Here is a 22515-nt window from a genome sequence, read left to right on the forward strand (position 1 = left end):
AAGAAGCTCGACAAGTTAATTGTTTTAAGGAGAGCCATATAGCAAATAAATACTTTGTTCCACTACACTTGCCTTGGTCTGTCTCACTGTGTTTCCAGCCGCTAAGGGCTGCCCTGTTACAGTGAGAGAGCGCCTTTTCGTTGTTGTTGTTGTGCTAAGCTAACAGGCAGAATGCTACAAGCATAGCTCTAAAGAATGTAGCATCATGGCCAGTGTAGTCCGTGTTGCAGGGAGAATGCACTGCCATACACGTTATGTGTCTGTGAGCGCGAGGAGGGAGAAAAAGGAGAGTGGAAAGGTACGAGTTGTCGTCGAGGAAAAACGGGAGATGGAAGCATGTAAATATAATAATAACCACTGCAGCCAAGAAGAGTGCCTGACGAGCCCAGTTGTAAGTAAGCTATTAAGACTCGACTGTACACCGTGTTCGTGTTTTCCTCCGAAAACAATAAGTTCCGTTGGAGCAGCCTTTCAACGCCTCTCTCTGTCTCTCGCAAGAAAAATTGACCCACACAACAAAGTAAAGCTATTTTTCGGCTATGAGCCGACAGGGACCCCGCCGTATTAGTCAGAGGTCCCTTTACTACAGTTCGGAGTCGCAGACCTTCAGTAATAGTAATAAATCACACAGCAATAGTACATTCACGTTGTTGTAAAAAGCACGATAATATATTAAGTAATCCAAAGTATTCAGAATACGTTACTCTCATTGAGTAACGTAACGGAATACGTTACAGAATACATTTTGGGGCATGTATTCTGTATTCTGTAACGGAATACATTTTAAAAGTAACCTTCCCAACACTGTCAGCAATGTGGTATACTGTTTGTCAGTGATTTACACAGGGGGAACAAATTGTGGCAGGATCAACCTGATATTATCCCGCTATAACTTCGTTGTATAAAGAGCTAACATCTCAAAAATGTCAGGAGTAGTTAGTCATTATAAGAAGTGTTTGTGAACTAAAAATCAACAATGTGGGATACTGTTTGTCCGTGATTTGGACAGTCCAGCGTGTGCTCCCGACGCAGGGGAAACAAATTCTGTCGGGGATACCTAGTTTGGCACGACAACTCGGTTGCTGTAACAGTAGCCTACATTCAACGGCTGCAGCCCTCCTGCTGCCAGATGTACACATCAACACCAAAAACAACAACAGCACAAGCAGCGCACAGGTTTTAAGCCAGTGAGGCATGATTGTGAGTGTTAAGATTCAAAATTGAGGAAGGAGAGTACACACCACTCTTGGTCCAGTAGGTCTTTGGTCAAACAATGATTTTAATGAATACACGCGTGGGAAGACACTCTGTACGCAGACAGCCAGTAGTCCTCGACTTAATCAGAGCATACACAGATTTTTATAGCATCAGGGTTTGAATTACTGACGCCCCTTCATACGTCACAGACAGGATATATACATACGTCAAATCAAAACCACAATGACCTTTTAACACAGTTTAAAAGAACATCGTCTTCCATCTTCATAACAGGTGCATCCTGTCACTGCCGGATGCTCGCTTGTCATCTTAACACCTCAGCAGCAGTTCTGCGACAAACTGCTCTTTGCAACATCAGCAAAACATAATTAAACTTTCCCCCATAAATGAATCTAACTAAAAGTGTGTGTGTGTCTGCGTCTGTGTGCTAACCACAATTGCACCCTGTTTCACCTCGCGACTAGCTCCTGACCCCTCACCAGACAGAGAGACAGAAACCACTCTCGTATGTGTAATAATCGAACTGAAACTATGGATATGACTTTTACTAAATAAATGTTTTAATCAAGAACCTCTACTAAACATAATAACTGTGTGCATAAGCATCTTAAGGCCTTCTTAAAGCTATCTGTTACATTGTTAAAGCAATGATCATACTGCTGCTCAAAATAACTTCCTGCTTCTGCTTTCGGTTTCAGTTCTGCAAAAGGCACACTCTGCAAACCTGCAACTTCCTGTCAGCCTGCAACTTAGTCTTTCTGAAAGACACACACTGTTCAACCCCTGAATGCAATATAAACTCCAGATTATATTATTAATGCAATGGTAATAATGACAATTATTTAACAATAGCAGTAAAATAATTTCCCTTCTCCACACTCCCTCTCTTGACCTCTGGACCACCAGAGGTCACAATACATTGTGTCCTCACGCAGACCCTCTCTGGTGGTCTCGGACCTCGAGATCTCCAGGATCCTCGCCCCTCCTGTGGTCGCCGAGATCGATCTTCTGCAAAGGAAACAAAACACCTTTTCCTGCACCTCCCTAACTTATCCTATTTGGGACTCTTTAATCAAAAGCATGATCCTAATTATCTTCTTAACTTATTGGCTTATATTTATGTACATTCTTCAACGTTCCTCATCACTTTAAAACTCTTTAAGCCCTGCTTTCACGTCCGGTTGCTCGCTCTATTTTTCCCTTATGTGATCATCAACATCCTGTGCACAAATTGTCGCTGCTGCAAGTTCCTCTACTCTAAAAGATCCAAAAGAAAACAACCACTTTAATCAATTAAGTTTAAGCATATAAGCAATTACTCCTGTATACATTTCATCATAGCTAAATGCTGCCTTGAAACAACTCCTATGTGTTAACTTCATTTTAACCTCACATTTCCTATGTTATCACCTGTTTCTGGTATAGCCTTTTTATTTCATTTGCTCCCTTTAATGTAACAATACCTTCTAATTCTAATTTATCAGACTTAACCAAAATATATGCTTTCCTTCCTCTTTGGTCCTTCTTTAAGCTCAGTTAAAAGCTAAATGAATTTAAGGCCTTTTGCCTGGAATCAATACTGTCATGTGTGTTTCTTAACTCTGTGTCTGTAAGCGTGTGCAATCCTTCATGAACTCATACTATCCTCACAGTAGATTGGCTAATCATAGCGCTAGCCAAAGGCTCGTGACCCTCCAGAGACAAATTTGAGCCACAACTCCTTTAAAAGCACAAAATGCAATATGTATAAAAATCATTTCTATTTATAAGCTCCCCCTTTATCCTAAAAATACCTCCTATGTAATATCTGTATGTGTAAGCCTACATTATAACCACTACTTCTAGAAATCAAAAAGAAATCAAACCTGTTCTACTCCTTCAACCCTCACTAATTTTCCCTCTAAGATTTATTCACAGCTTTGAAAAACCGGCATTGTATCTTCTAAACAGGATTCAGTTCTGTCATGGTCCTGGGCCATGTTGGCCCAGTATTCTTGGTTCCTTCTATTTTCGCTCCTTATTTAGGCCAAGTTTTCTCAGGTGTCCTATTGTGGTGTTCCCTAAGTGTTTTTTCCCTTTGTGACTCTTGGTCTATTTAAGTTGTGTCTTCTGTTATGGTAGTTGCTGGTTTGTCTGTGTTGTTTCCCCTCGGTCTCCCTGCGTCTCGTTTCTGGTTTGTGTTATTAGCTTACCCAGTTTAGGTTTCCGGTTTCTTGTTTTTCCACCAGTGCTGTTTTGTGCCCACCGTTGTAAATAAATATTCACCTGCACCAGAGCTGCCGCCTCTTGGGTCCTTTTCTACAACTCCACACGGCTTGCCTCGCAAACCGTGACAAGTTCACTTTTAATCCTTTAACCTTAACTTAAAAATAACAGTTTCAGTTTTACCATATCCAAATGATCAAAAACCCAAAAGGTCCTAAAATGATCCTAAATTATTAAACAATTAAATTATTAAACCCTAAACCCCCCTTTATCTTGATACATTTCATGTGTCAAGATACTATACAAAACTTAAAAATGCTCAGTTTTCCCCACTCATGATCCAATGTATGTCATAAAATAAACTTAAAACAGAACAGTTATCAGTCATGTGTTTCTACAATTAATGGTAACTGAGTTACATCAAAAAATATTTCCCCTTTAGCATTTGGCATTCTCCCAACAATATACTATAATCCCATAATCTAACCCCACTTAATAAAACAAAACAGAAATCTTCTCTGGTAAAAGCAAATTGTTTGTCCACATTAATTCATCCTCACTCACATTCAGTCACACATTCACTCACATGCAGTCACACCATGTATTTCCTGATAGTGGAGCTTCCCGCACGATCAGATACTCCACCCTCAGCAAAATGAGCTCAGTCATTTTTTATTTTCCATAGGAAAATATTTCTTTATGCTTTTGGACTGGATTGACTCGCATAAAATCCTTTTTACAGGGACTTACGACCTTGATCAGTCCCCACAGGTAGCTCTCCTCAGCCAATTGTAATCTGGAAAGCCGCCTTATATTTGCTCTTCCCGAGAGTTTTCAGCGCCGTTATTCACTGTTGCAGGCCTGCTTAAAACAGAAATGAAAAATAGAGCTGATTGTTAGCTCATAAAAACAAAACAAAGTCACCTGACAGGTTTTCTTTAGGTGCACTGTTACAAAATAATGGGCCCAATTTTTTAGACATGTCCATGTTTCCTAAAACTCCCTCTATTAAAAACAAAAACACCAACCCAAACCTAACTGACAAAATCAACCCATCACCACAACAACCTTAAACACACAAGTCTTGCCACCACATAATTTCACCTCCTCAATACACCGAAAGTCTCATTAAAACCACACAATTTGCAAACAAAAATCACCCCCTTTAACATACTTAAATTCAGCATAAGACCCCTTACGACATCATATAATCACTAAACTATAAATTCCCCACCCCAATCTGCACTTCTCGTCTCTGCTATGCTTCCTCTTCCTGAAAGTCACAGTCACACACACACTCAGGAAGCTCCTTCGTCATATGGCTTCTTCTATTCCTCAATTACAAACTCAAATGTATTTTATTAAACATTCACACCATTGTATCATTCATACAAAATAGCAAGCTGTTCTTCATTACATATGTTTGTGTTCTTAGCCAGGTTTAATCTTTATCTATGCATTAAACTCCATGAGCTTGTCTTGTCTTTATAAGGTTAATGCATTTTATGTTTGTGTGTGTGAATTTGCATATGTTGCTTTTTACAGTGTGTCAGACTCCTTCATAATTTTGCCTTTAAACAGTCAATTTTCTCCTCCCCAAATTTACTAACCCAAATTCTGATTTCCTACCTTAAATAGCAGCATTCCTTGTCCTCAGCCAGAAGGTAGGGCTCCACTTGCCACTTACCCCCTCTGCCTCAGCCCAGCGGCCTTACCCGTCAGGTCCCGTCTTCTTACTGAAGCCGAGTAATCGTGACTGTGCCTGCCTTAGGTTGTCCCAGGGTTTCGAGGTGGGATCTTACCCGTCATGGGCTATCCAGCCTTCCATACTCGCCTGATACGGGGCCCAAGTGGCCAGGGCAGGGAACACACTGGCTCTGGAAATTAAAGGAGTGTAAGCTGCTTCCTTCATTGCATCCTATATTAAACTATCTCACTTCTGACTCCTTCCTAGAATAATTTCACATATGGCACTTTGTGTATGTGTGTTCTCTATTCATTAATGTAATTGTCAGTTATTTTCTCTCTTCATTTTACCTTCTTTTGTTTGTTTGTGACGTTCTACTTTAGTTCTACTAAACCTTGATGTAAAAACAATACTCCCTTATTTCACGCACACACTCTGCATTTTGCCTACGCACACACTTCTCTCTCAGACTTCCTCTGTTCACACATCACCTTGCACTCACTCTACTATCAACTTTCATAGTGTTATTATTATTTAGTATTTTGTACACCTCACACAGAATCATTCAAATCGAGTACTCACAGCATTCACATCACAACCTTCAACTTTCACTTTCAATCCTGCAAGACGCAGAGATGGACATCTCATTCACCTAACATAAAACTAAATTACCATATCAACATATAATTACTGAAATTCAAACTGAAATACACCGTCTGTTTTAATAAAGTCAAAGAGTAAACAGGTGCACCAAGTGTATGTACTTATGTGTTTTAAACTGAAAGAAAAAGAAACTCAAACTCTTATAACATCACTCATGCCTCTCTCAAATTAAAAACACTTTCAAACTTTAAAACCTCCTACTTTACATCACCAAAGAAATACCTCTCACACCTTTATTCATCATGTCAAAGCTTTCTCCAGTTTGCACAGCCTGCCACATGTTTAACAAAAAAATCGCTGCCCGAGAAGGCTCCCACATATCAAGGTGGTCGTTCTCACAAATTTCCAGCAGACCCTCAAATAAACAAAAACAACGACCCAGGCAGGCTTCCAGTTCAGCCTCCTCAATTTCTATGCACACCGAAAACTCATGGGGAGATTCTTCTGTCTCCCCGTGTCCTACACAATTCACCTCCAAATGATCCCCTACAATTGAAATTTCAGTGTGGAATGACGCAGAGATTAACATTCCCTTATTTATTTACTATATGTAACCTGAATTTTTCTCTCTCTTATCAAATAACAAAGGTTATCTTTAAAATTTGTTATTGAACTACTAATTAAGTTGCTTTTTATGGTATCAATGGTAAACTACCCCTAAAAAGTCCACTTTATTGCGTGTTCATTGAGTTACTTCTATTAAGGCTATTTAACAAGTTCAATTTACACATATTCATTAATCTGTCACGCTTATTAGTGGCTCATGGTTACTTAAAACCTATGTCTGACTTGACCACAGAGTTAGAGTATCATTCAATCCTCTCAGGATGACCACTCCACTTACTCTGCATCCAGTCAGCTCATGAATTAACAACACTTGCAGACTGTAACCCTTTTATTTTTTGTTTATGCCTTCAAATCCACCTTAAATCTTCTTACCTAAACGTTGGTTTTAAACACAAACAATTCTTATATTCTATTTTGAAACGCTGTCACCATTCATATATTTACAATGTTATTATTTACTAAGCCAGCATTTTAATTGCAGACATTTATCCACATTTGCAAACAATAGTTATAAAGCTGAATGACACACAAAACCGAAAGCATAGTCCTCTCATGCGCTGCAGATGAGATGGACTCATGTGGAGAAGGGAAATTATTTTACTGCTATTGTTAAATAATTGTCATTATTACCATTGCATTAATAATATAAACTCCAGATTATATTATTAATGCAATGGTAATAATGACAATTATTTAACAATAGCAGTAAAATAATTTCCCTTCTCCACATGAGTCCATCTCATCTGCAGCAGCATCGCAGACCACGGCCCGCCACAATAATAAAGCATTTTTTATTTAATTATAAATAAATTATTTCTCCTAATTATGTCCTGGGTTTTAAGTAATTAATAATACAAAAGGAAAAATCACAAAAAACACTTAAGGTCATGAAAATTAATTCCGATTTAGCAATTCAATGAGGCATCCACCTTATTTATTGAAAAGTATCGGTATCGGTATTGGTGTCGGCGATACTGGCCCGTATTTACTTGGTATCGGATCGATACCAAAATATGCAATGTCACACACCACTACTGGAAACGGCTGATACGTCAGCAGGTAGCAGGAGGATAATCAAACCCACAAAGTGCAAATCTACCAATCTACTAATTCTGTCAATACAATATGAGGCTGTCACCAAAGGTCTAAATGAAGCACTAATAGCGGCGGATGACTACTTTTATTATTTTAATAACATTTAGTTTATTATTACCGACTAATCTGGGTTTTCTTAATTTATATTAGCTCGACTTTCTGTATATTTGAAGGCAGCTGGAAAGAAAGATAATTTATAGCTTTAATATGTAACCCATGCGAAATACAGGGCTAATAAATCCCCTTTTGTCATCGAGGGCTATTGCCTATTATTGTCACATGGGGGTGCTTTGAGGCAGCTACACTGACCTTGCATCTCGTGCAAGGGAAGCATTGTCTGTCTCTACCTGTGAGATCCTCCCTCTAATGGCCGTCAAGTGTGTGTCGGTGTAGTGTTTTCAACGAGGATGTTGGTGACACCGAGTTAAACCACAAATGAAGACCCTGGAGTTTAGTTGCAGCTTGTTTAATTGTCTCCATGAACATGTGGTGAAAACTGAAATGACAGAAAATAAACTCCATCTCAACAGGCAGAAGCATGTTTACATCAATAAAGTGCATTACTCTTACTAAAACATTCATGTTAACAAAATATACATTAATATCCAAAGCTATCTGTATGAACTATCATATAAAGTAAGTTACGGCGTTCCAGCCTGATAATTCGGAGTAGATGGCATTTGATTACATCTCCATACTGCCTTTAGCATGAGGGGCCTGTTTCTCAGCAAAACCGAGTGCTTGACCAAAACCGGAAGTGCTTGACCGGAACCGGAAGTGCCCCGCCAGAACAGGAAATACATTTTAGTGATATTTTCCTTTTAACTTAAACGTATGTAAAGCATGAATTATTAATTTTAACAACACATATTAATTTTTTAATGGCAAATCTTTTTAGAATTATTTATTTCAAACTTATGAACCTATTTATTCAGAGAAATGCCTTAAGGGCAACACACTCCCTGCCTGGCCTCGGAAGGCCACTATGCTAAACAAACATTATGCATTCAGTTCTTTGGCATGAGGAGGATAACTTCTGTAACTGGTCGCATAAATGTCTTTATGCACCCTTGATTGCATGTCTTTACTTCAATTTTCCTTACTCGGTCGTCCTTGCTTGGGAATGTGGCAGTGACCCTGGCCATGGGCCAGCTGTTTCGTGCAACCTGCTTGTCCTTGAGCAGAACCAGGTCGCCAACTTGGAGGTTTCTGCGCGATCCGGTCCATTTCTGCCTTTGCTGCAATGTGGGTAGATACTCTCGCCTCCAGCGTGTCCAGAACTAGTTGGAAAGGACTTGGACCCGTCTCCATTGTTTGTTGTAGAGGTCTTTATCCGAAAAGTCTCCAGGTGGGGATAGGAGGTAAGATTTCTGCGTAAGGAGCATTGAAGGGGATAGGACGAAAGGGTTCTCTGGATCAGAGGACACTGGGACGAGCGGCCTTGCATTTATTATGGCTGTAACCTCAGCCATGAGTGTGCATAACACGTCGTGAGTCAGTTGAACCTTATTTTGTAGTAGCATGGAGTCCAGGATTCTGCGGGCGACTCCGATCATGCGCTCCCAAGAGCCTCCCATGTGGGATGCATGTGGTGGATTAAACTCCCAACTGCAGCCTTGGATAGTTAGGTACTGTTGGAGTGATTTATCCATTCCAAGTTCCTTTGAAGTGCTAATAAAATTTGTGCCACGGTCAGATAGCAGCTGTTTGGCGGGGCCTCTCAGAGCGAAGAAGCGGCGGAGGGCGTTTATGCAGCTGGATGTGTCCAGAGATTCGATTACCTCAATATGCACAGCTCTCGAACTCATGCAGGTAAACATGATGGCCCACCGCTTACTTTCAGCTACTCCGCCCCTGGTACGCCTGGTTGTTATGGACCACGGTCCGAAGACATCAAGGCCGACGTAGGTGAAAGGAGGACATGTTTTTAGGCGTTCAGGTGGTAGGTCCGCCATGAGTTGTTGTTCTTGTTTTCCACGTAGTTTGCGGCAGGTTAAACATTTGTGGATTACTGAATTGACTAGTTTTTTGCTGCCTAAAAGCCACAGCCCAGCAGCTCTGATTGCTCCGACCTTGATGCCTTGTTAGCTCGTGGTAATGGCGAGTGAGCAGAAGGGAGATGTGACTGTTTTTTGGAAGAATTACTGGGCTTTTTTCAACACTCTCAATTTCTGCATGTTTGAGTCGGCCTCCAACAGAAATGAGACTGTCCTGTAACATTGGGCTGAGCTTCTTGAGGGGGCTCTGTTTTGAGATTGACTTCCCAGCATCAAGGGCAGAAAGTTCCTTCTCAAAGTATGCCTTCTGTGTCTCTTTGAAGATGACAGTTTTTGCTTGAGCAATCTCCTCTGGAGTTTGAGGCAGATGACATTTGTGCCAGCCTTTGCATTTTTTGTTTGGATTAGTCCCATTGAAGGACTTTGCAATGTGGATAAGATTTGCTATGGCTCTGACTAGAGACTGAAAGGTAGAAAAGTGCTCAAAACGCTTACAGATGAGTACTTGGAGGTGAATGACGTAGGTTTTTACTTCTGGTCTAATTTCTGAGTCCTTATCTGGTTCAATCAGGTCAAACATTCCACTCAGTTGTGTTGTCTCTGCGGCAGGACGGTGGATGAAGGGTGGTCCGGTGAACCAGGTGGACTTTTTTAGTTGGAATGCCGACAGTGACCTAGACGCATGGTCTGCTGGATTTTCCTCTGTGCGCACATAATGCCACTGTTCTGGCTTTGATGACTGGCGAATGCGCTGTACTCTGTTGTGAACGTATGTGTAAAACCTTTTTGACTCATTACAGATGTAGCCAAGCACTACCTTACTGTCCATATAGAAGTGCACTGCATCAAAGTCTAAGTCCAACTCATCTTGAATGAGGTCAGCCATTTCTGCTGCCAAGACGGCTGCACATAGTTCAAGTCTTGGTATTGTAGGTTCTGACAGGGGGGCTAGTTTTGCTTTGCCCATTATGAACCCAACCTCGACCTTCCCATCTGTGTGAACTGCCTTTAAGTAGGCTACAGCTCCTATGGCCTTAGTAGATGCATCTGAGAATAAACACAGTTCCTTTCGCTTTGCTCGACTTAGTGAGGTGGATGTGTAGGTTCTGGGAACATGTAGTTCTCTTAAATCCTGAAGGGAATTTCTCCACATTTCCCATCTGCTTTGTTTGTCCTCTGGAAGGGGTACGTCCCAATCTGAACATTCTGAAGTAAGCTCTCTGAGTAGGGCCCTTCCTTGGATTGTAACGGGTGCCAATAGGCCCAGGGGATCGAAGACGCTATTGACAGAGGACAATACGCCACGGCGAGTGAATGGCTTGCTTGAGGTGGCCACTGAGTAAGTGAATGTGTCTCTTGTTATTTCCCAAATGAGTCCAAGGCTTCGCTGGGATTGTGTCTCTTCACCACTTAAATCTAAGTTTTTAATGACAGGAGCACAATCTTCTGGGCAGAAGGCCTGCATAACTTCCTGAGAGTTGGAAACGAACTTATGCAGGCATAGGTTGGATTCAGCGAGTGAGGCTTGTGTTCTTTGAAGCAAGTCTATAGCCTCAGCAGGAGAGGGGACAGAGATCAAGCCGTCATATACGTAAAAGTGCCTCTCCACGAACTTTACTGTATCTGCACCATAGTCTTTCGAACCTGCTCTGATGGCCTTGCGTAGTCCATAAATGGCAACAGTGGGGGATGTTGAGTTGCCAAACACGTGGACTTTCATCCGGTACTCAACAACTTCTTTGTTTAGGTCGTTGTCCCTATGCCACAGAAAACGGAGGAAGTTGCGGTGGTCTTCGCGTACCATAAAACAGTGAAACATTTGCTGTATATCTGCCATGATTGCAACACTTTCTGTCCGGAGGAGCGGAAAGGCTGATTTATTTCCAAGATGTTTTGTGTTTTTAAAAGGAAGGAGACCTTCCTAAAAACGGGCAGAGCAGTGGAGCCGCCAAGGGAAACACACAATTTAAACTGTAAGATTAAAAATATAATTTATTATATTTAAATAGTTAAAAATGTAAGATAAATTAAAACAACCTTGGCCAAGGGATAACACAATAAAAATCAGTAAAACACAACATTAAAAGTCCAGTGGAATCCACCACAGCATAAAAGTCCCAGGGAGTTAAGAAATCCAGCGAAGTAAAAGGGAAACCCAGCGGAGTCCTCTCCTTCCTTTCCGCATTCGCGTCTTGATATGCTAGAGAAAGGGAGGAGCGGCAGTCACTATTCTTCCGGCAGTTTTTATTCAATAAAAGGGGATAAGTCAAAGACTTACCCCGGGTGGGCAGAGCTCTCAACTCCGCCCGCCGCTTCTTAAAAACTGCAAAGCCACACAGCCGTCCCGTGCCTTCCGCTGGTGCTGTCTCCGCTCTCCCCGCTGGTACTGTCACTCTCTGCACTGGTGCCCTGTGCGCTGGTACTGTCCGTTCTCCTAACGCCCAGCTCCACCAGCCCCTTCGGCTTGCAGGCGCCGCCGCCGCCGCCTGGCACCACTCACTCCTGGCCGTCATTCTAGCCTCTCGGTCGAACTGCTTCCTTTGGTCTGCCAGGCCCTCTTATTGGCCTCTCTGGGATCTCTCGCAGGTGTGAACAGTTTATTATCAGGTAGGGGCGGAGTCTTTCCAGGACAGGTGTTCAATTTAAATAAGATAAAAACATGCAATAAAGCTCATACAAACAAACCCAATATACAATATTAAAATATTAAAACAGATAAAACATTGCAAAACATGCACAATAAAACTCTAAATAACTTGTCCCGTTTCACCCCGTGACACGGAGAAGAACTCCGACAAGTGTGTTGTTTAAATCAGGGCCAGTAAGGAGGACATTGTTAAGTAAGACACCCAAGTACTGGGCGCTAGAATCGAAGACAACCCTGATCTGATTGGGTTTTTGTGGGTGGTAGACTCCAAATGTTGGAAGATACCAACACTCTTCTCCCTTTTCCAGTGGGGGGGCCACCTCAGCGTGACCACTGGAGAGGATTTTTTTTCATGGCATTTGATGGCATTTGATTACATCTCCATACTGCCTTTAGCATGAGGAGCCTGTGGTCGTGTCCAAATTCATGGGCTGCATCCTCCTGAGGACCCGGCCTTCGCGGTCTACGTGGGCCAGGTCCTCAGAAGGTCGGGTAGGCCGGAAGTAAACGGCCGTGAAATTGGACGGTCTAGCCTTCTGATTAGGGTCACCGCTGTCTCGGTGGAGTTTAATAAACTCAGCCGTCTGCTCTTTGCTATCTAAAATATAACGGGACACTGGCGTAAATTCTCGACTGTCTCATACTTCTGTTTAATCAGTTTTCTGTTTGACGTTTAGTCAGCTGTGTAAAAACCAAGGAGGAACCCACCCGGGGAATTAATAAAGTTTTATTTTATCTAATCTAATCTAATAACTTTAATCTCAGCCAAACCGATTTAATCATGAACAAACAAAACAGTGAAAAAAGCCCAACAATAACATTTTTAGGTTGTCTAAGTGACTTATATATATTACGTTTAACCCGAGCAGCGAAAGTCTGCGGTGATCTGAAAATGATGTGCCGGGAGTTGTGCCGTTCTCGGCCGCATCAGTAACCCTCGAGCTCCCGGCTAGCTATCGAGCTGGTGGGTAGCAGACGCCTCCGAAAACGTCGAAGCACTTTTGCAAATATGCGATATCTTGATAAACCGAGCAGATATTTGATGTTTACACAGCTACTTTCTCGCCTGAAAATATGTTAAAAGTTTATTTTGTGACCCAGAAAAATTAGTATGAGTAATTTTAAAGCTTAGTAGCGGCCGTCATTGTTGGAAACTGGAGTTTGGCTGGGCCGCGCTATGAATTCTGGGATATGGTAGGCCACGAAGGACACACCCGACCCATCCTTCAAATTCAGGGAAAAGGAGGACGCATTTGTCGGCTACATTCGGAGGAGTCTACGAATTTGGACAGCCTTCGGCGCGTCGCTGTGACGTAATCGGTCTACAAATGCGGCCTCAGGAGGATGCAGCCCATGAATTTGGACACGACCAATTTCTCAGCAAAACCGAGTGCTTGACCAAAACCGGAAGTGCTTGACCGGAACCGGAAGTGCCCCGCCAGAACAGGAAATACATTTTAGTGATATTTTCCTTTTAACTAAAATGTATGTAAAGCATGAATTATTCATTTTAACAACACATATAAATTTTTTAATGGCAAATCTTTTTAGAATTATTTATTTCAAACTTATGAACCTATTTATTCAGAGAAATGCCTTAAGGGCAACACAGTCGGAGCACGGCACAAAGTATCTCGACATGCAGTCCTGCAAACCAGTTAATGAGACCAAATAGTTTTTACATAGCAATGCTAATAAGCTGCTAATTTATTAGGCCATGAACTCTGGCCACAAAGGGAATAACATCTATTCAGCCATTGTGTTGGAAAATCCCGGTCAGTCACATGTTTTCGTTAGCTAACTGTTAAGTTTAGATAATGTCTTTTACTAGCCGATTTAGCTCAGAAACAATTAAAAAAACAAAACAATCGGGAGCTATGAGAATGTAGTGTGTTGTTGTACTTCAATCAATCAATCTTTATTTATAAAGCACTTTTCATATAAAGATGTAGCACAAAGTGCTTTACATGGTTAAAAGCAGCCCACCCCGCCCTCCAACTCACTCCCCACACTCTCATTAACATAAACGTTCATGGATACATACACACACACCCACACACCCACACACACACACTTAAAGAGTAAAACTGGGCTGGGCACACATGAGCCAGGGCACACATTATCTTGTTGTTCCTTACGGTGTGGTGTAAGTGTTGAGTGTTCTAAGCTACATATGTTACTGCCGATGCTAGGTGTGATGCTAGCTGCTATGTGCGGTTAGCCAACCACACCACAAGCCATATCATTCAAATATAAGTACTTGCTGTGTTTATATTAAAATGTTTCAGTCTTAATAGAAACAGCGCATCTCAGGTTTAAAAGTATTTGTACTGTAAATTAAGTAATTAAGAGGTAAGAATGATAAACGTCACTTTCATTGTAAACAGTGATTGTTACTGTTTAAGTTGCTTATGTTCTTTATTTTGACATAATTGTGATAAAATAATTTGTTACAGCTAAAAACAAGTTACTGTAACTGTGGCAACTTGGAAAAGCTAAGAGAAATATTTGTTATTAATACATTGGTAATCAAAGTACACTCTTAAGTATTTGGTTATACATGATGTATAATATTTGTTAAGATCCATTTTGGAGGAAAAGAAGTTAATGGGCTCATGTTAAGAACCCAGTATAGAATAGAAATTCATTGTCCTGCACTGTTTGTGTAGACTGTTTTTTCAACTGCTACAAAGGATCCTGGAGGAACCAGTGACGGCAAGCCCAGGCCAAATAAGAACCTGAATGATGGTGAAATTGTGCGGCCAGCCATGAGAACGGATTATGGGAATTGCCTGAAGAACTGATTCAAGTCCTACCTTGGATTTCAGATAAGTCCTGAAACTATAGTTGATAGTTATTGGTGTCATTTTTTTGAAACATACTGATCATCAACAACTGGGAGCTTCTTCAGATGAAAGTGAAACCAAGTCCAACATGTAGGCTTCTTTTTTAGTAGCGACCCGGGGGGGGGGGTGAATCCTCTTTTTATAAATTAACAAGTATGGATTATTCTTTGGATGGACACAAACAGCTAGAGACTCTTTGAAGTCCACTGCCTGGGCAGATCATCGGTGCATTGTAATGTAAATGTAAAAAGACGTTCTCGCTCACTGTCCATTGACCAAATTTACGTGGCTGGGACTCTGATGGCCTCACGAACACAGGAAGTATAAAACCTAAATGAGCACACCGTGCAGCCCACAGGTTGGTGGTGGGGATTTTCACCATGATTTTTACACATTTGGTGAAAATCAGACTTGGTATATCAATGCAAACGCTCATACTCATAAACCAGCTGTCAGCACAGAGAGGCCATCTGTCCCACGGCCAAAGCTTGGATCAAACTGGGTCATCAGCACCACAGAGATCCTAAAAATGAAATATGTGTGTTCTGAATATGAGCAGGGAGAACTGACGATCCTGTTCAAAACAACTATCTGTTTTTTTCTCCTTTGGCAGTGAGTTTGTTCATGTCAGGCTGAGAGCTGATTGTAAAGTCTACAATATCAGTCACGGTATCAAGGACGCAGTGTTTTTTAAAAGAGCGTACCCGATATAACAACTAGCTGTACCTTTTTTAAATACCTTTAAAACAGATGCTTACAGAATTATGTCCAATTGTTTCTACGGAAATATCAGAAATGGATTAAGAAGCATAAAGCTGTGAGTTTCTATGTGGATTTTTCCTTTTCTGTTGAGGTAATTGTGGTACAGCTGCAGTGTACAATGGATCAGAGAGAGGAGATGCAGAAAGATTAAAATGAGGCAGCCAAAGAAAACAGCAACAGGAGGGATCAGTTTGGATATGAACAAATAGAAACACGAGGAAGCAGACTGAGAAGAGATCAAGGGACCACTTGTTAAATTACTTTCTTCTTTCATTGTGTTAGGCAGTCAGCTCCCATGGCCTTGCAGGTTTGGACAAAACCCGTCACGCCTGGAAAAGGAAAAGCTGCCAAAATACCGCCCGGTGATATTGTCTGCGAGCTGCGAGGATCAGAACCGACATGTCGACGTCTAAACTCTTTTCTGCAAAGCGGCAACAAAGAACAATGAGCCTTGTTTCAGTCAGAAACGCTGATTCTTCATGTTTGATGAAAGGCTGTAATTAGGGATTCAGGAAAAATATGCTGGCTGAGGTGAAATGTGCTGAATTGTTCTGAGAAGCTGTAAAAGCTGTTCAAGGGTTAAAGCTGTGCTTTTATTGTGAAATTCTTGTCTAACACTCACCCTGCCTGCTTATATTTCGCTCTCAGAGTTAAACTCTTCATGTTCTCCTTACAAAACATAACTGCAAGACTTTAATGAATCAAATGGAGCAGGGAAATTAGAGACGAGATGTTCTCTGCTGGTAATTACCGAGTACTCTGTTCATACTGCTCAACTAACATTAAGCAATCACAGAGATAATGGCCACTGTACAGTGAAATAGGCAGAATGGAAGCACAGGGTAGGAGCTTACCTTCAAAGTCTTTCTTGTATAAAGGAGTTTAATGGTGTTCCTGCAGGTATGATTCTCAATAATCACTTTGCACTCAGATCCTTTTGTTCCCCATGTCTTCGTAGACTGCTGATAGAAACACCCAGACTGATGTGAGTCCAGTCTTTTTAAAGTTTCAGCTTCATGACTTTGGATCAACTAGCCGAGTTCTTTCATCCCACATAAGATTTTGCACGATGGCTCATGAGGAAATGAGTCCCAGACCATCGCGCCAACGCCATGTTTGACTGCTGTGATATTCCATCATGTTTGATGGAAGACCTTCCAGAAAGTTCTGCTTCTGTCTCTGAGTATTATCCAGATGTTTGTTGGCAGATGTGAGACCAGCATTTGTGTTCTCCTGGGACTCTCTCATGGAGGTCATTTTTGCCCCGCCTCTTTCTTATGGTTGAATCATGACCTCTGACCTTAACTGAGCTGAGTGAGGCCTGCAGGTCTTTAGATGTTGTTCTGCATTCTTCTTTGACCTCATGAATGAGTTGTCGATGGACTCTTGGAGTAATTTTGGTAGACCGCTCAGTCGCTCCCGGGAATCTTCAGCACTGTTCCAGGTTTCCTCCATGTGTGGCTCTCACTGCAGTCTCACAGCCTTACACGTCTCTGTAACCTTTCAGACTGTTTGTTTCGCAGCTCTTCCTTTAGATCGTGCTGCTTTGAAGTCTTTTAGCCTGCTTCACTTTAAAAACTGAACTTATTATTCAGGTTACATTTGTCTAATATTAAAATGTGTTTGATGATCTGAGACGCATGTTAGTGTGGCAAATATGTTATTCTTTACATTGGTAGTTGCTTCAGTCTCTTCTCTGGGAGTTGAGAAAAGTTTGTCTCTGGTCCCAACTATTTTTTGTGACTAGCGTGAAGACGCAGAATGTCGCCATCTGGTCACCATGTCGCTTTCAGAGCGGACGCAGCTCCAGAGAGGCTGAAGAGCAGAGCCACAGCTCCTTCACATCACAGCGAGCCCCCTGGACACGTCCTTGGTGAGGTCTCTCATCTGGTATGGGATGCCTCCTTATTACAATCTTTTATTCATCACTTTAATGTTGTTTTATTATTTCTCAATCAGAGTTGGGAGACTTCAGAGTGCTCCACAAAAGGGCGACAGGACGATGACAAGACAGGTCAAATATGAAAAGCAAAGCAATTTAAAAACACACGACTCGAAAAATAAACAGGCAGGAAAATTAATTGTGAAACCAATAAAACAGTCATTTTGAAGCAGATAATACCATTTCATGGGCTTTTCTTCTCCTGGCATGTCTCAGCTTGGCTCATGTAATGACTGAATAATTTTTCTGTCAGTGCTCGGGCGTTTTAGCTCCTTGTTGACAAAGAAATCTCGACTGCTGGATTTGATGAAAGTCATATGAAAGGCAATAAGAGAGATGGAAATGAGTTTTCTTTTGGCTGGCTTAATGACAGCAACTCTGAGCACAAAAGCAAATGTGGCTGAGGTGGGTGTTATTCAGACGACTAAGAGTGCTTTTAAGAAGTGACTCCTTTGCTTCCAACAGAGCCACATTTCTTCTTTAATGCAGGAGCTTAATAAAGGCAGGAAAATAGGAAGACAGCCTTTGATGGAGCAGAGTGGGTCAGAAAAATTTCCTGGAAGTGGACTTTTACAAAAACACGTCAGTGTGTCGACTCTGTGAAAGTCCCATCTGCAGCACACGTGTTTGGTCATTCCACTAATTTCTGTTGACGTCAAAGCAGAAGTTTCAAATTTTATCTCTGCTGCATTATCTGAGCGCAACACACAATCGACCATATGACGTTTGGTACAAATTGGTCTTTGTAGTTCTTGTTACAGCTGGAGCTGCATGCTGGAGAGTCGGAAGGCAATCAGCCTTTGTTTATAACACAGATATGTGAAAACTTCTCTCCTTGTTTGGTGTGTGTGCACTAAATAATTTATTCTAGTACATCAAAATAAAAGAGCTCAAGACTTACAGTTTTTTCTGATTGCTTAAGCACATTTTTTGCACAAGGTAGGCTATGTCAGTTTGAGCTCATACTTCTGTCATAGATCCATAAGCATAGACGGATCCAAACTTCAAGCACTGGTGTTTATTCACACACATCAAAACAAACACAAGTGTTTATTTCCAAGTATAGGATTATTTGCAATCACCATAATGACTATATGGGTTACTTGGTCTGCAGTGAACATGCTTCCTCTGCCCCCAGCATCTGGTCATCTAGCAATTCTGTAAAGTAACAATTTCAGTATTTTTACATCAATGGTATTGGTGTGTTTCTCATTGGCATATGGCAGTGCTACAAATCTTTGTGCGAAGTGACTGTACTAACCGATTCTCATTTCAAATGTCCTTATGGTACTTGCTACAGTGTAGCGGCTCGAGTTAGGCTGGACCCGTTGGCCAGCTTCCCTCAGGGTCATTCCACGGTTGATTACATGGTCCACTATTGTAGCTCTGATGTCATCAGCAATTCTATTTCTTACTCTTCCTACCCTTCCTCTCCCCCCTCCTCTCCCCCCTCCTCGTCCTCCTCTCCCCCCTCCTCGTCCTCCTCTTGCTCCTCCTTGTCCTTGTCGTCCTCTTCATCCTACTTCTTCACCTCCACGTCCTCTTCCTCGGCCTCCTCTACTTCTCACTCTTTCTGCTCCCTCCATTGTACTCCGCACACACAGCTTACCTGTATTATAGTGCTTAGGCTGATTGCAAAGTGAACTAATTATCTAAAAAAGTTTTCACATGTGAAAGTGTGCCAGACAGTTGGCAAATTAGTGTTAATGATAGCCATACATGTGTATACTTTTGCTAGGAGTGTGTTGGAAATTTGGTAATTGAGTGTTGTGCAGTGAATTGTGCCTACAGTTTTGCAAAGTGTGTGTTACAAAATTGCAAACTGAGTGCAAAGCAGTTTTTGTGCTTTTAGTTTTGCAAACTCAGTGAGTGGTTTTGCTATAAGTCTGAATAGTTTTAGAGATTGTGCTACAGGAATCACAGTTAGGGTTTAAGCATTCAGAAAAAACTGTAACACCAAGAAGACCAAGGAGCTCATCGTGGACTACAGGAGGAATGCTGACCCACATCCACCCATCCACATTAAGGGGACGGCTGTGGAGCGTGTGAGCAGCTTCAAGTTCCTGGGAGTCCACATCTCCAAGGATCTCATCTGGACGACCAACTGCTCCAAGCTGGTCAAGAAGGCTCACCAGCGCCTCTTCTTCTTGAGGACTCTGAGGAAGAACCACCTGTCCTCAGACATCCTGGTGGACTTCTATCGCTGCACCATCGAGAGCATCCTGACCAACTGTATAACAGTCTGGTACGGGAACTGCTCTGCCTCGGACCGGAAGGCGTTACAGAGGGTTGTGAAAACTGCCCAGCGCATCGCCGGAGCACCACTTCCTGCCATAAAAGACATCTACAGGAAGCGGTGTCTGAAAAGGGCTGGGAAAATCATCAAAGACCCCAGTCACCCATCACATGGACTCTTCACCCTCCTGCCCTCTGGGAGGCGCTACAGGAGCCTCTGGACTAAGACCACCAGGTACCGGAACAGCTTCTTCCCCACAGCTGTCAGACTCCTGAACTCTGCCTCCTGACATCTGACCCACATTAACACATGGACTGAACATACACACACAGACAATGGACAACTGTACCCTCAAACACACAATAATAACATGGACTGAACCACCACTCACAACCACTAGCACTTTATATAGCCTCTTAACTGCACTACTGTATAGTTCTGTGTAAATAATCATTCTGTACATACGATAATTTTTAATCCTACAACTGTTTCTAACTTGCATAGTTCACATTTCTGTATAACTGTATATCTCAGATTCTGTATAGTTTTTTTATTTCATATTTATATCCTGTTCATTGCCTGTACATAGCTTGTACTCAATACAGCCTGTACATATTTATAGTTATAGAATATTCACAACATACTCCATACCGTGTACATTATAACATACCATAATAGACCCATTTCTGTAATATACTCACATATCTATATTATTGCTAATATATATTGTAATATATCTATATCACTAAAGCACTTCTGGATGGATGCAAACTGCATTTCGTTGTCCTGTACCTGTGCATGTGCAATGACAATAAAGTTGAATTCTATTCTATTCTATTCTAAAATCCTTTCATTTGTAATTGGATGTTACTGAGCACTTTTATTTGTGTCTGTGTGATGCTCCCATAAAGTGTCACGTATCATCACTTCTTGGTCCAAAAATCAGCAGCAGTCTATGGTTATTGAAGACAGAGTCGTCTTGTTTGAATAAACTTTATTGTGCTGCCAGCGGACATAGTGCTCGCTCCACACCGCGGCTAATTGAGAAGCCAAGACATTGCCACGTCTCTCAGCAGGAAGTTTGAGCTCACGCTACGTACCAACCTGCGAGCTAAAGGGTTTTCTTAGCTGAATTTATTTCTCACTGGAACTGTGCAGTGTTAGAAAGTTCTGAAAGATCTTCATGGGTTCAGTGTTGTGAAGTTCTGCAGTAAACAGGGATGTAAAGCTTCAGTAAACGACATAAAAGGTTCAGGAGTCTCATAAAAGCCTTGTTTGCATGGAAGAGCCCATTTCTGCTCGCCGACACGCCACTGGGGATTTAGCAGGCGGGAAAAAATACGAGCTAATGCCCTCATCCAAGAGACAAAGATCCCAATAAAACTGTCAGGAGGTGTTCTACCTGTGCTGCAGGTGTGTGTGTGTGACGAGGTCACGCTTCACCATCATTACGTCATCTCTAAATCCTTTGATCCGACTGTGAACAGCTGATGCCTGGTCAGGCCTCAGAGGCATGCTGTGTGTGTGTGTGTGTGTGTGTGTGTGTGTGTGTGTGTGCACCAAATGTGCCAATATATCAAAGAGGCAGATGGTGCTGAAGCAGGAGGTACAAGACCCTGCCCACAACGCATGTGTGTGTGTGTTTGGGCACAGCAGGGCCCAGGAAACAAGAAGCACACTCCCAGCTAATCTGCTCCTCTAACATGTACAACACACTGTCCGTCTGTCTTCTGTGTGTGTGTGTGTGTGTGTGCGCAGCGTTAATGATGATCAAAAACATGAAATAACTGAAATGATGTGAAATCACATTAAATCAACTTTCTGCTGTCGGCTGAATCAGAGCTGAACTCTGATGAAACAGCAGTGAAATAAAGATCAATGTGTCTGCAGTAGAATTACAGCCAATATTACTATTGTTACCTTAAATATGTGGATATTTAAAGTAAAAACAAAGTTGTGTTAAGAAGTATTGATGCAGTCATCAGGGTCATGAATGTCAGGGTCATCTTTGAACTGTTCTTTTCCCAGAGTGGAATGATTGAAACAGCAGACATCTTTAATTACATTAAAAAAGAAGAATTGGTTTTATAAGTTTGGTTTTATGCTGAATTTTCTCTGGTCCACACAAAGCATACACACTTACATATTTGGTTAATTGTTCAGGGTTCAGGTCCGTGCACAGGAGAACGTGGACTTGGTGGAATTTTCTAGCAGCTCACCTGGACTGTGACAGCTACACTGTGGATAGTGATCCTGGTGTTTCAGCAGTTTCCAGCTCATGTCAGGTTAGAGCCTTGGTGGTTCCTGGGTTATCGTGAAACAGCAGAATGACAGTAAGGATCTTCTTCCAGACCCCAGCACAGCAGGCACACATTTGCGTAACTTTGTTGATAGTTTGAAGTGATGATCTTTAAAGCATTTATTGCTTATCCAACACGAAGGTCGTCTTGTTGCTACCTGGGTTTGTTTCAGAATAAACCCCGCCTGCCTTATTTCCCGACTGTTGCTCTGTTGTTAAGGTTCCCGTTCTGGGTCCTGCTGGACTTGCAGAGTTCAGAAGCACAAATTTAGAGCTGTTATTCAGCAGTGAGCAGCATAAAGTGAATACATCTGGGTCTAAGTGCACACACAGCCTAGAGTATGTTGATTG

At 41.8% G+C, this 22515-nt stretch overlaps 1 long non-coding RNA gene across 1 annotated transcript; it reads left to right on the plus strand.

Annotated features, from left to right (window-relative positions):
* The first annotated feature begins 39 nt into the window (after positions 1 to 39).
* Positions 40 to 17756, plus strand: LOC143413691 (uncharacterized). The gene is made up of 3 exons (XR_013094297.1): positions 40 to 391; positions 14749 to 17560; positions 17647 to 17756. It is a non-coding gene; the product is annotated as an uncharacterized LOC143413691 (long non-coding RNA).
* Positions 17757 to 22515: the final 4759 nt, after the last annotated feature.

The sequence above is a fragment of the Maylandia zebra genome, linkage group LG2 (genome assembly GCF_041146795.1).
Source record: "Maylandia zebra isolate NMK-2024a linkage group LG2, Mzebra_GT3a, whole genome shotgun sequence".
Taxonomy (NCBI): Eukaryota; Metazoa; Chordata; class Actinopteri; order Cichliformes; family Cichlidae; genus Maylandia; species Maylandia zebra.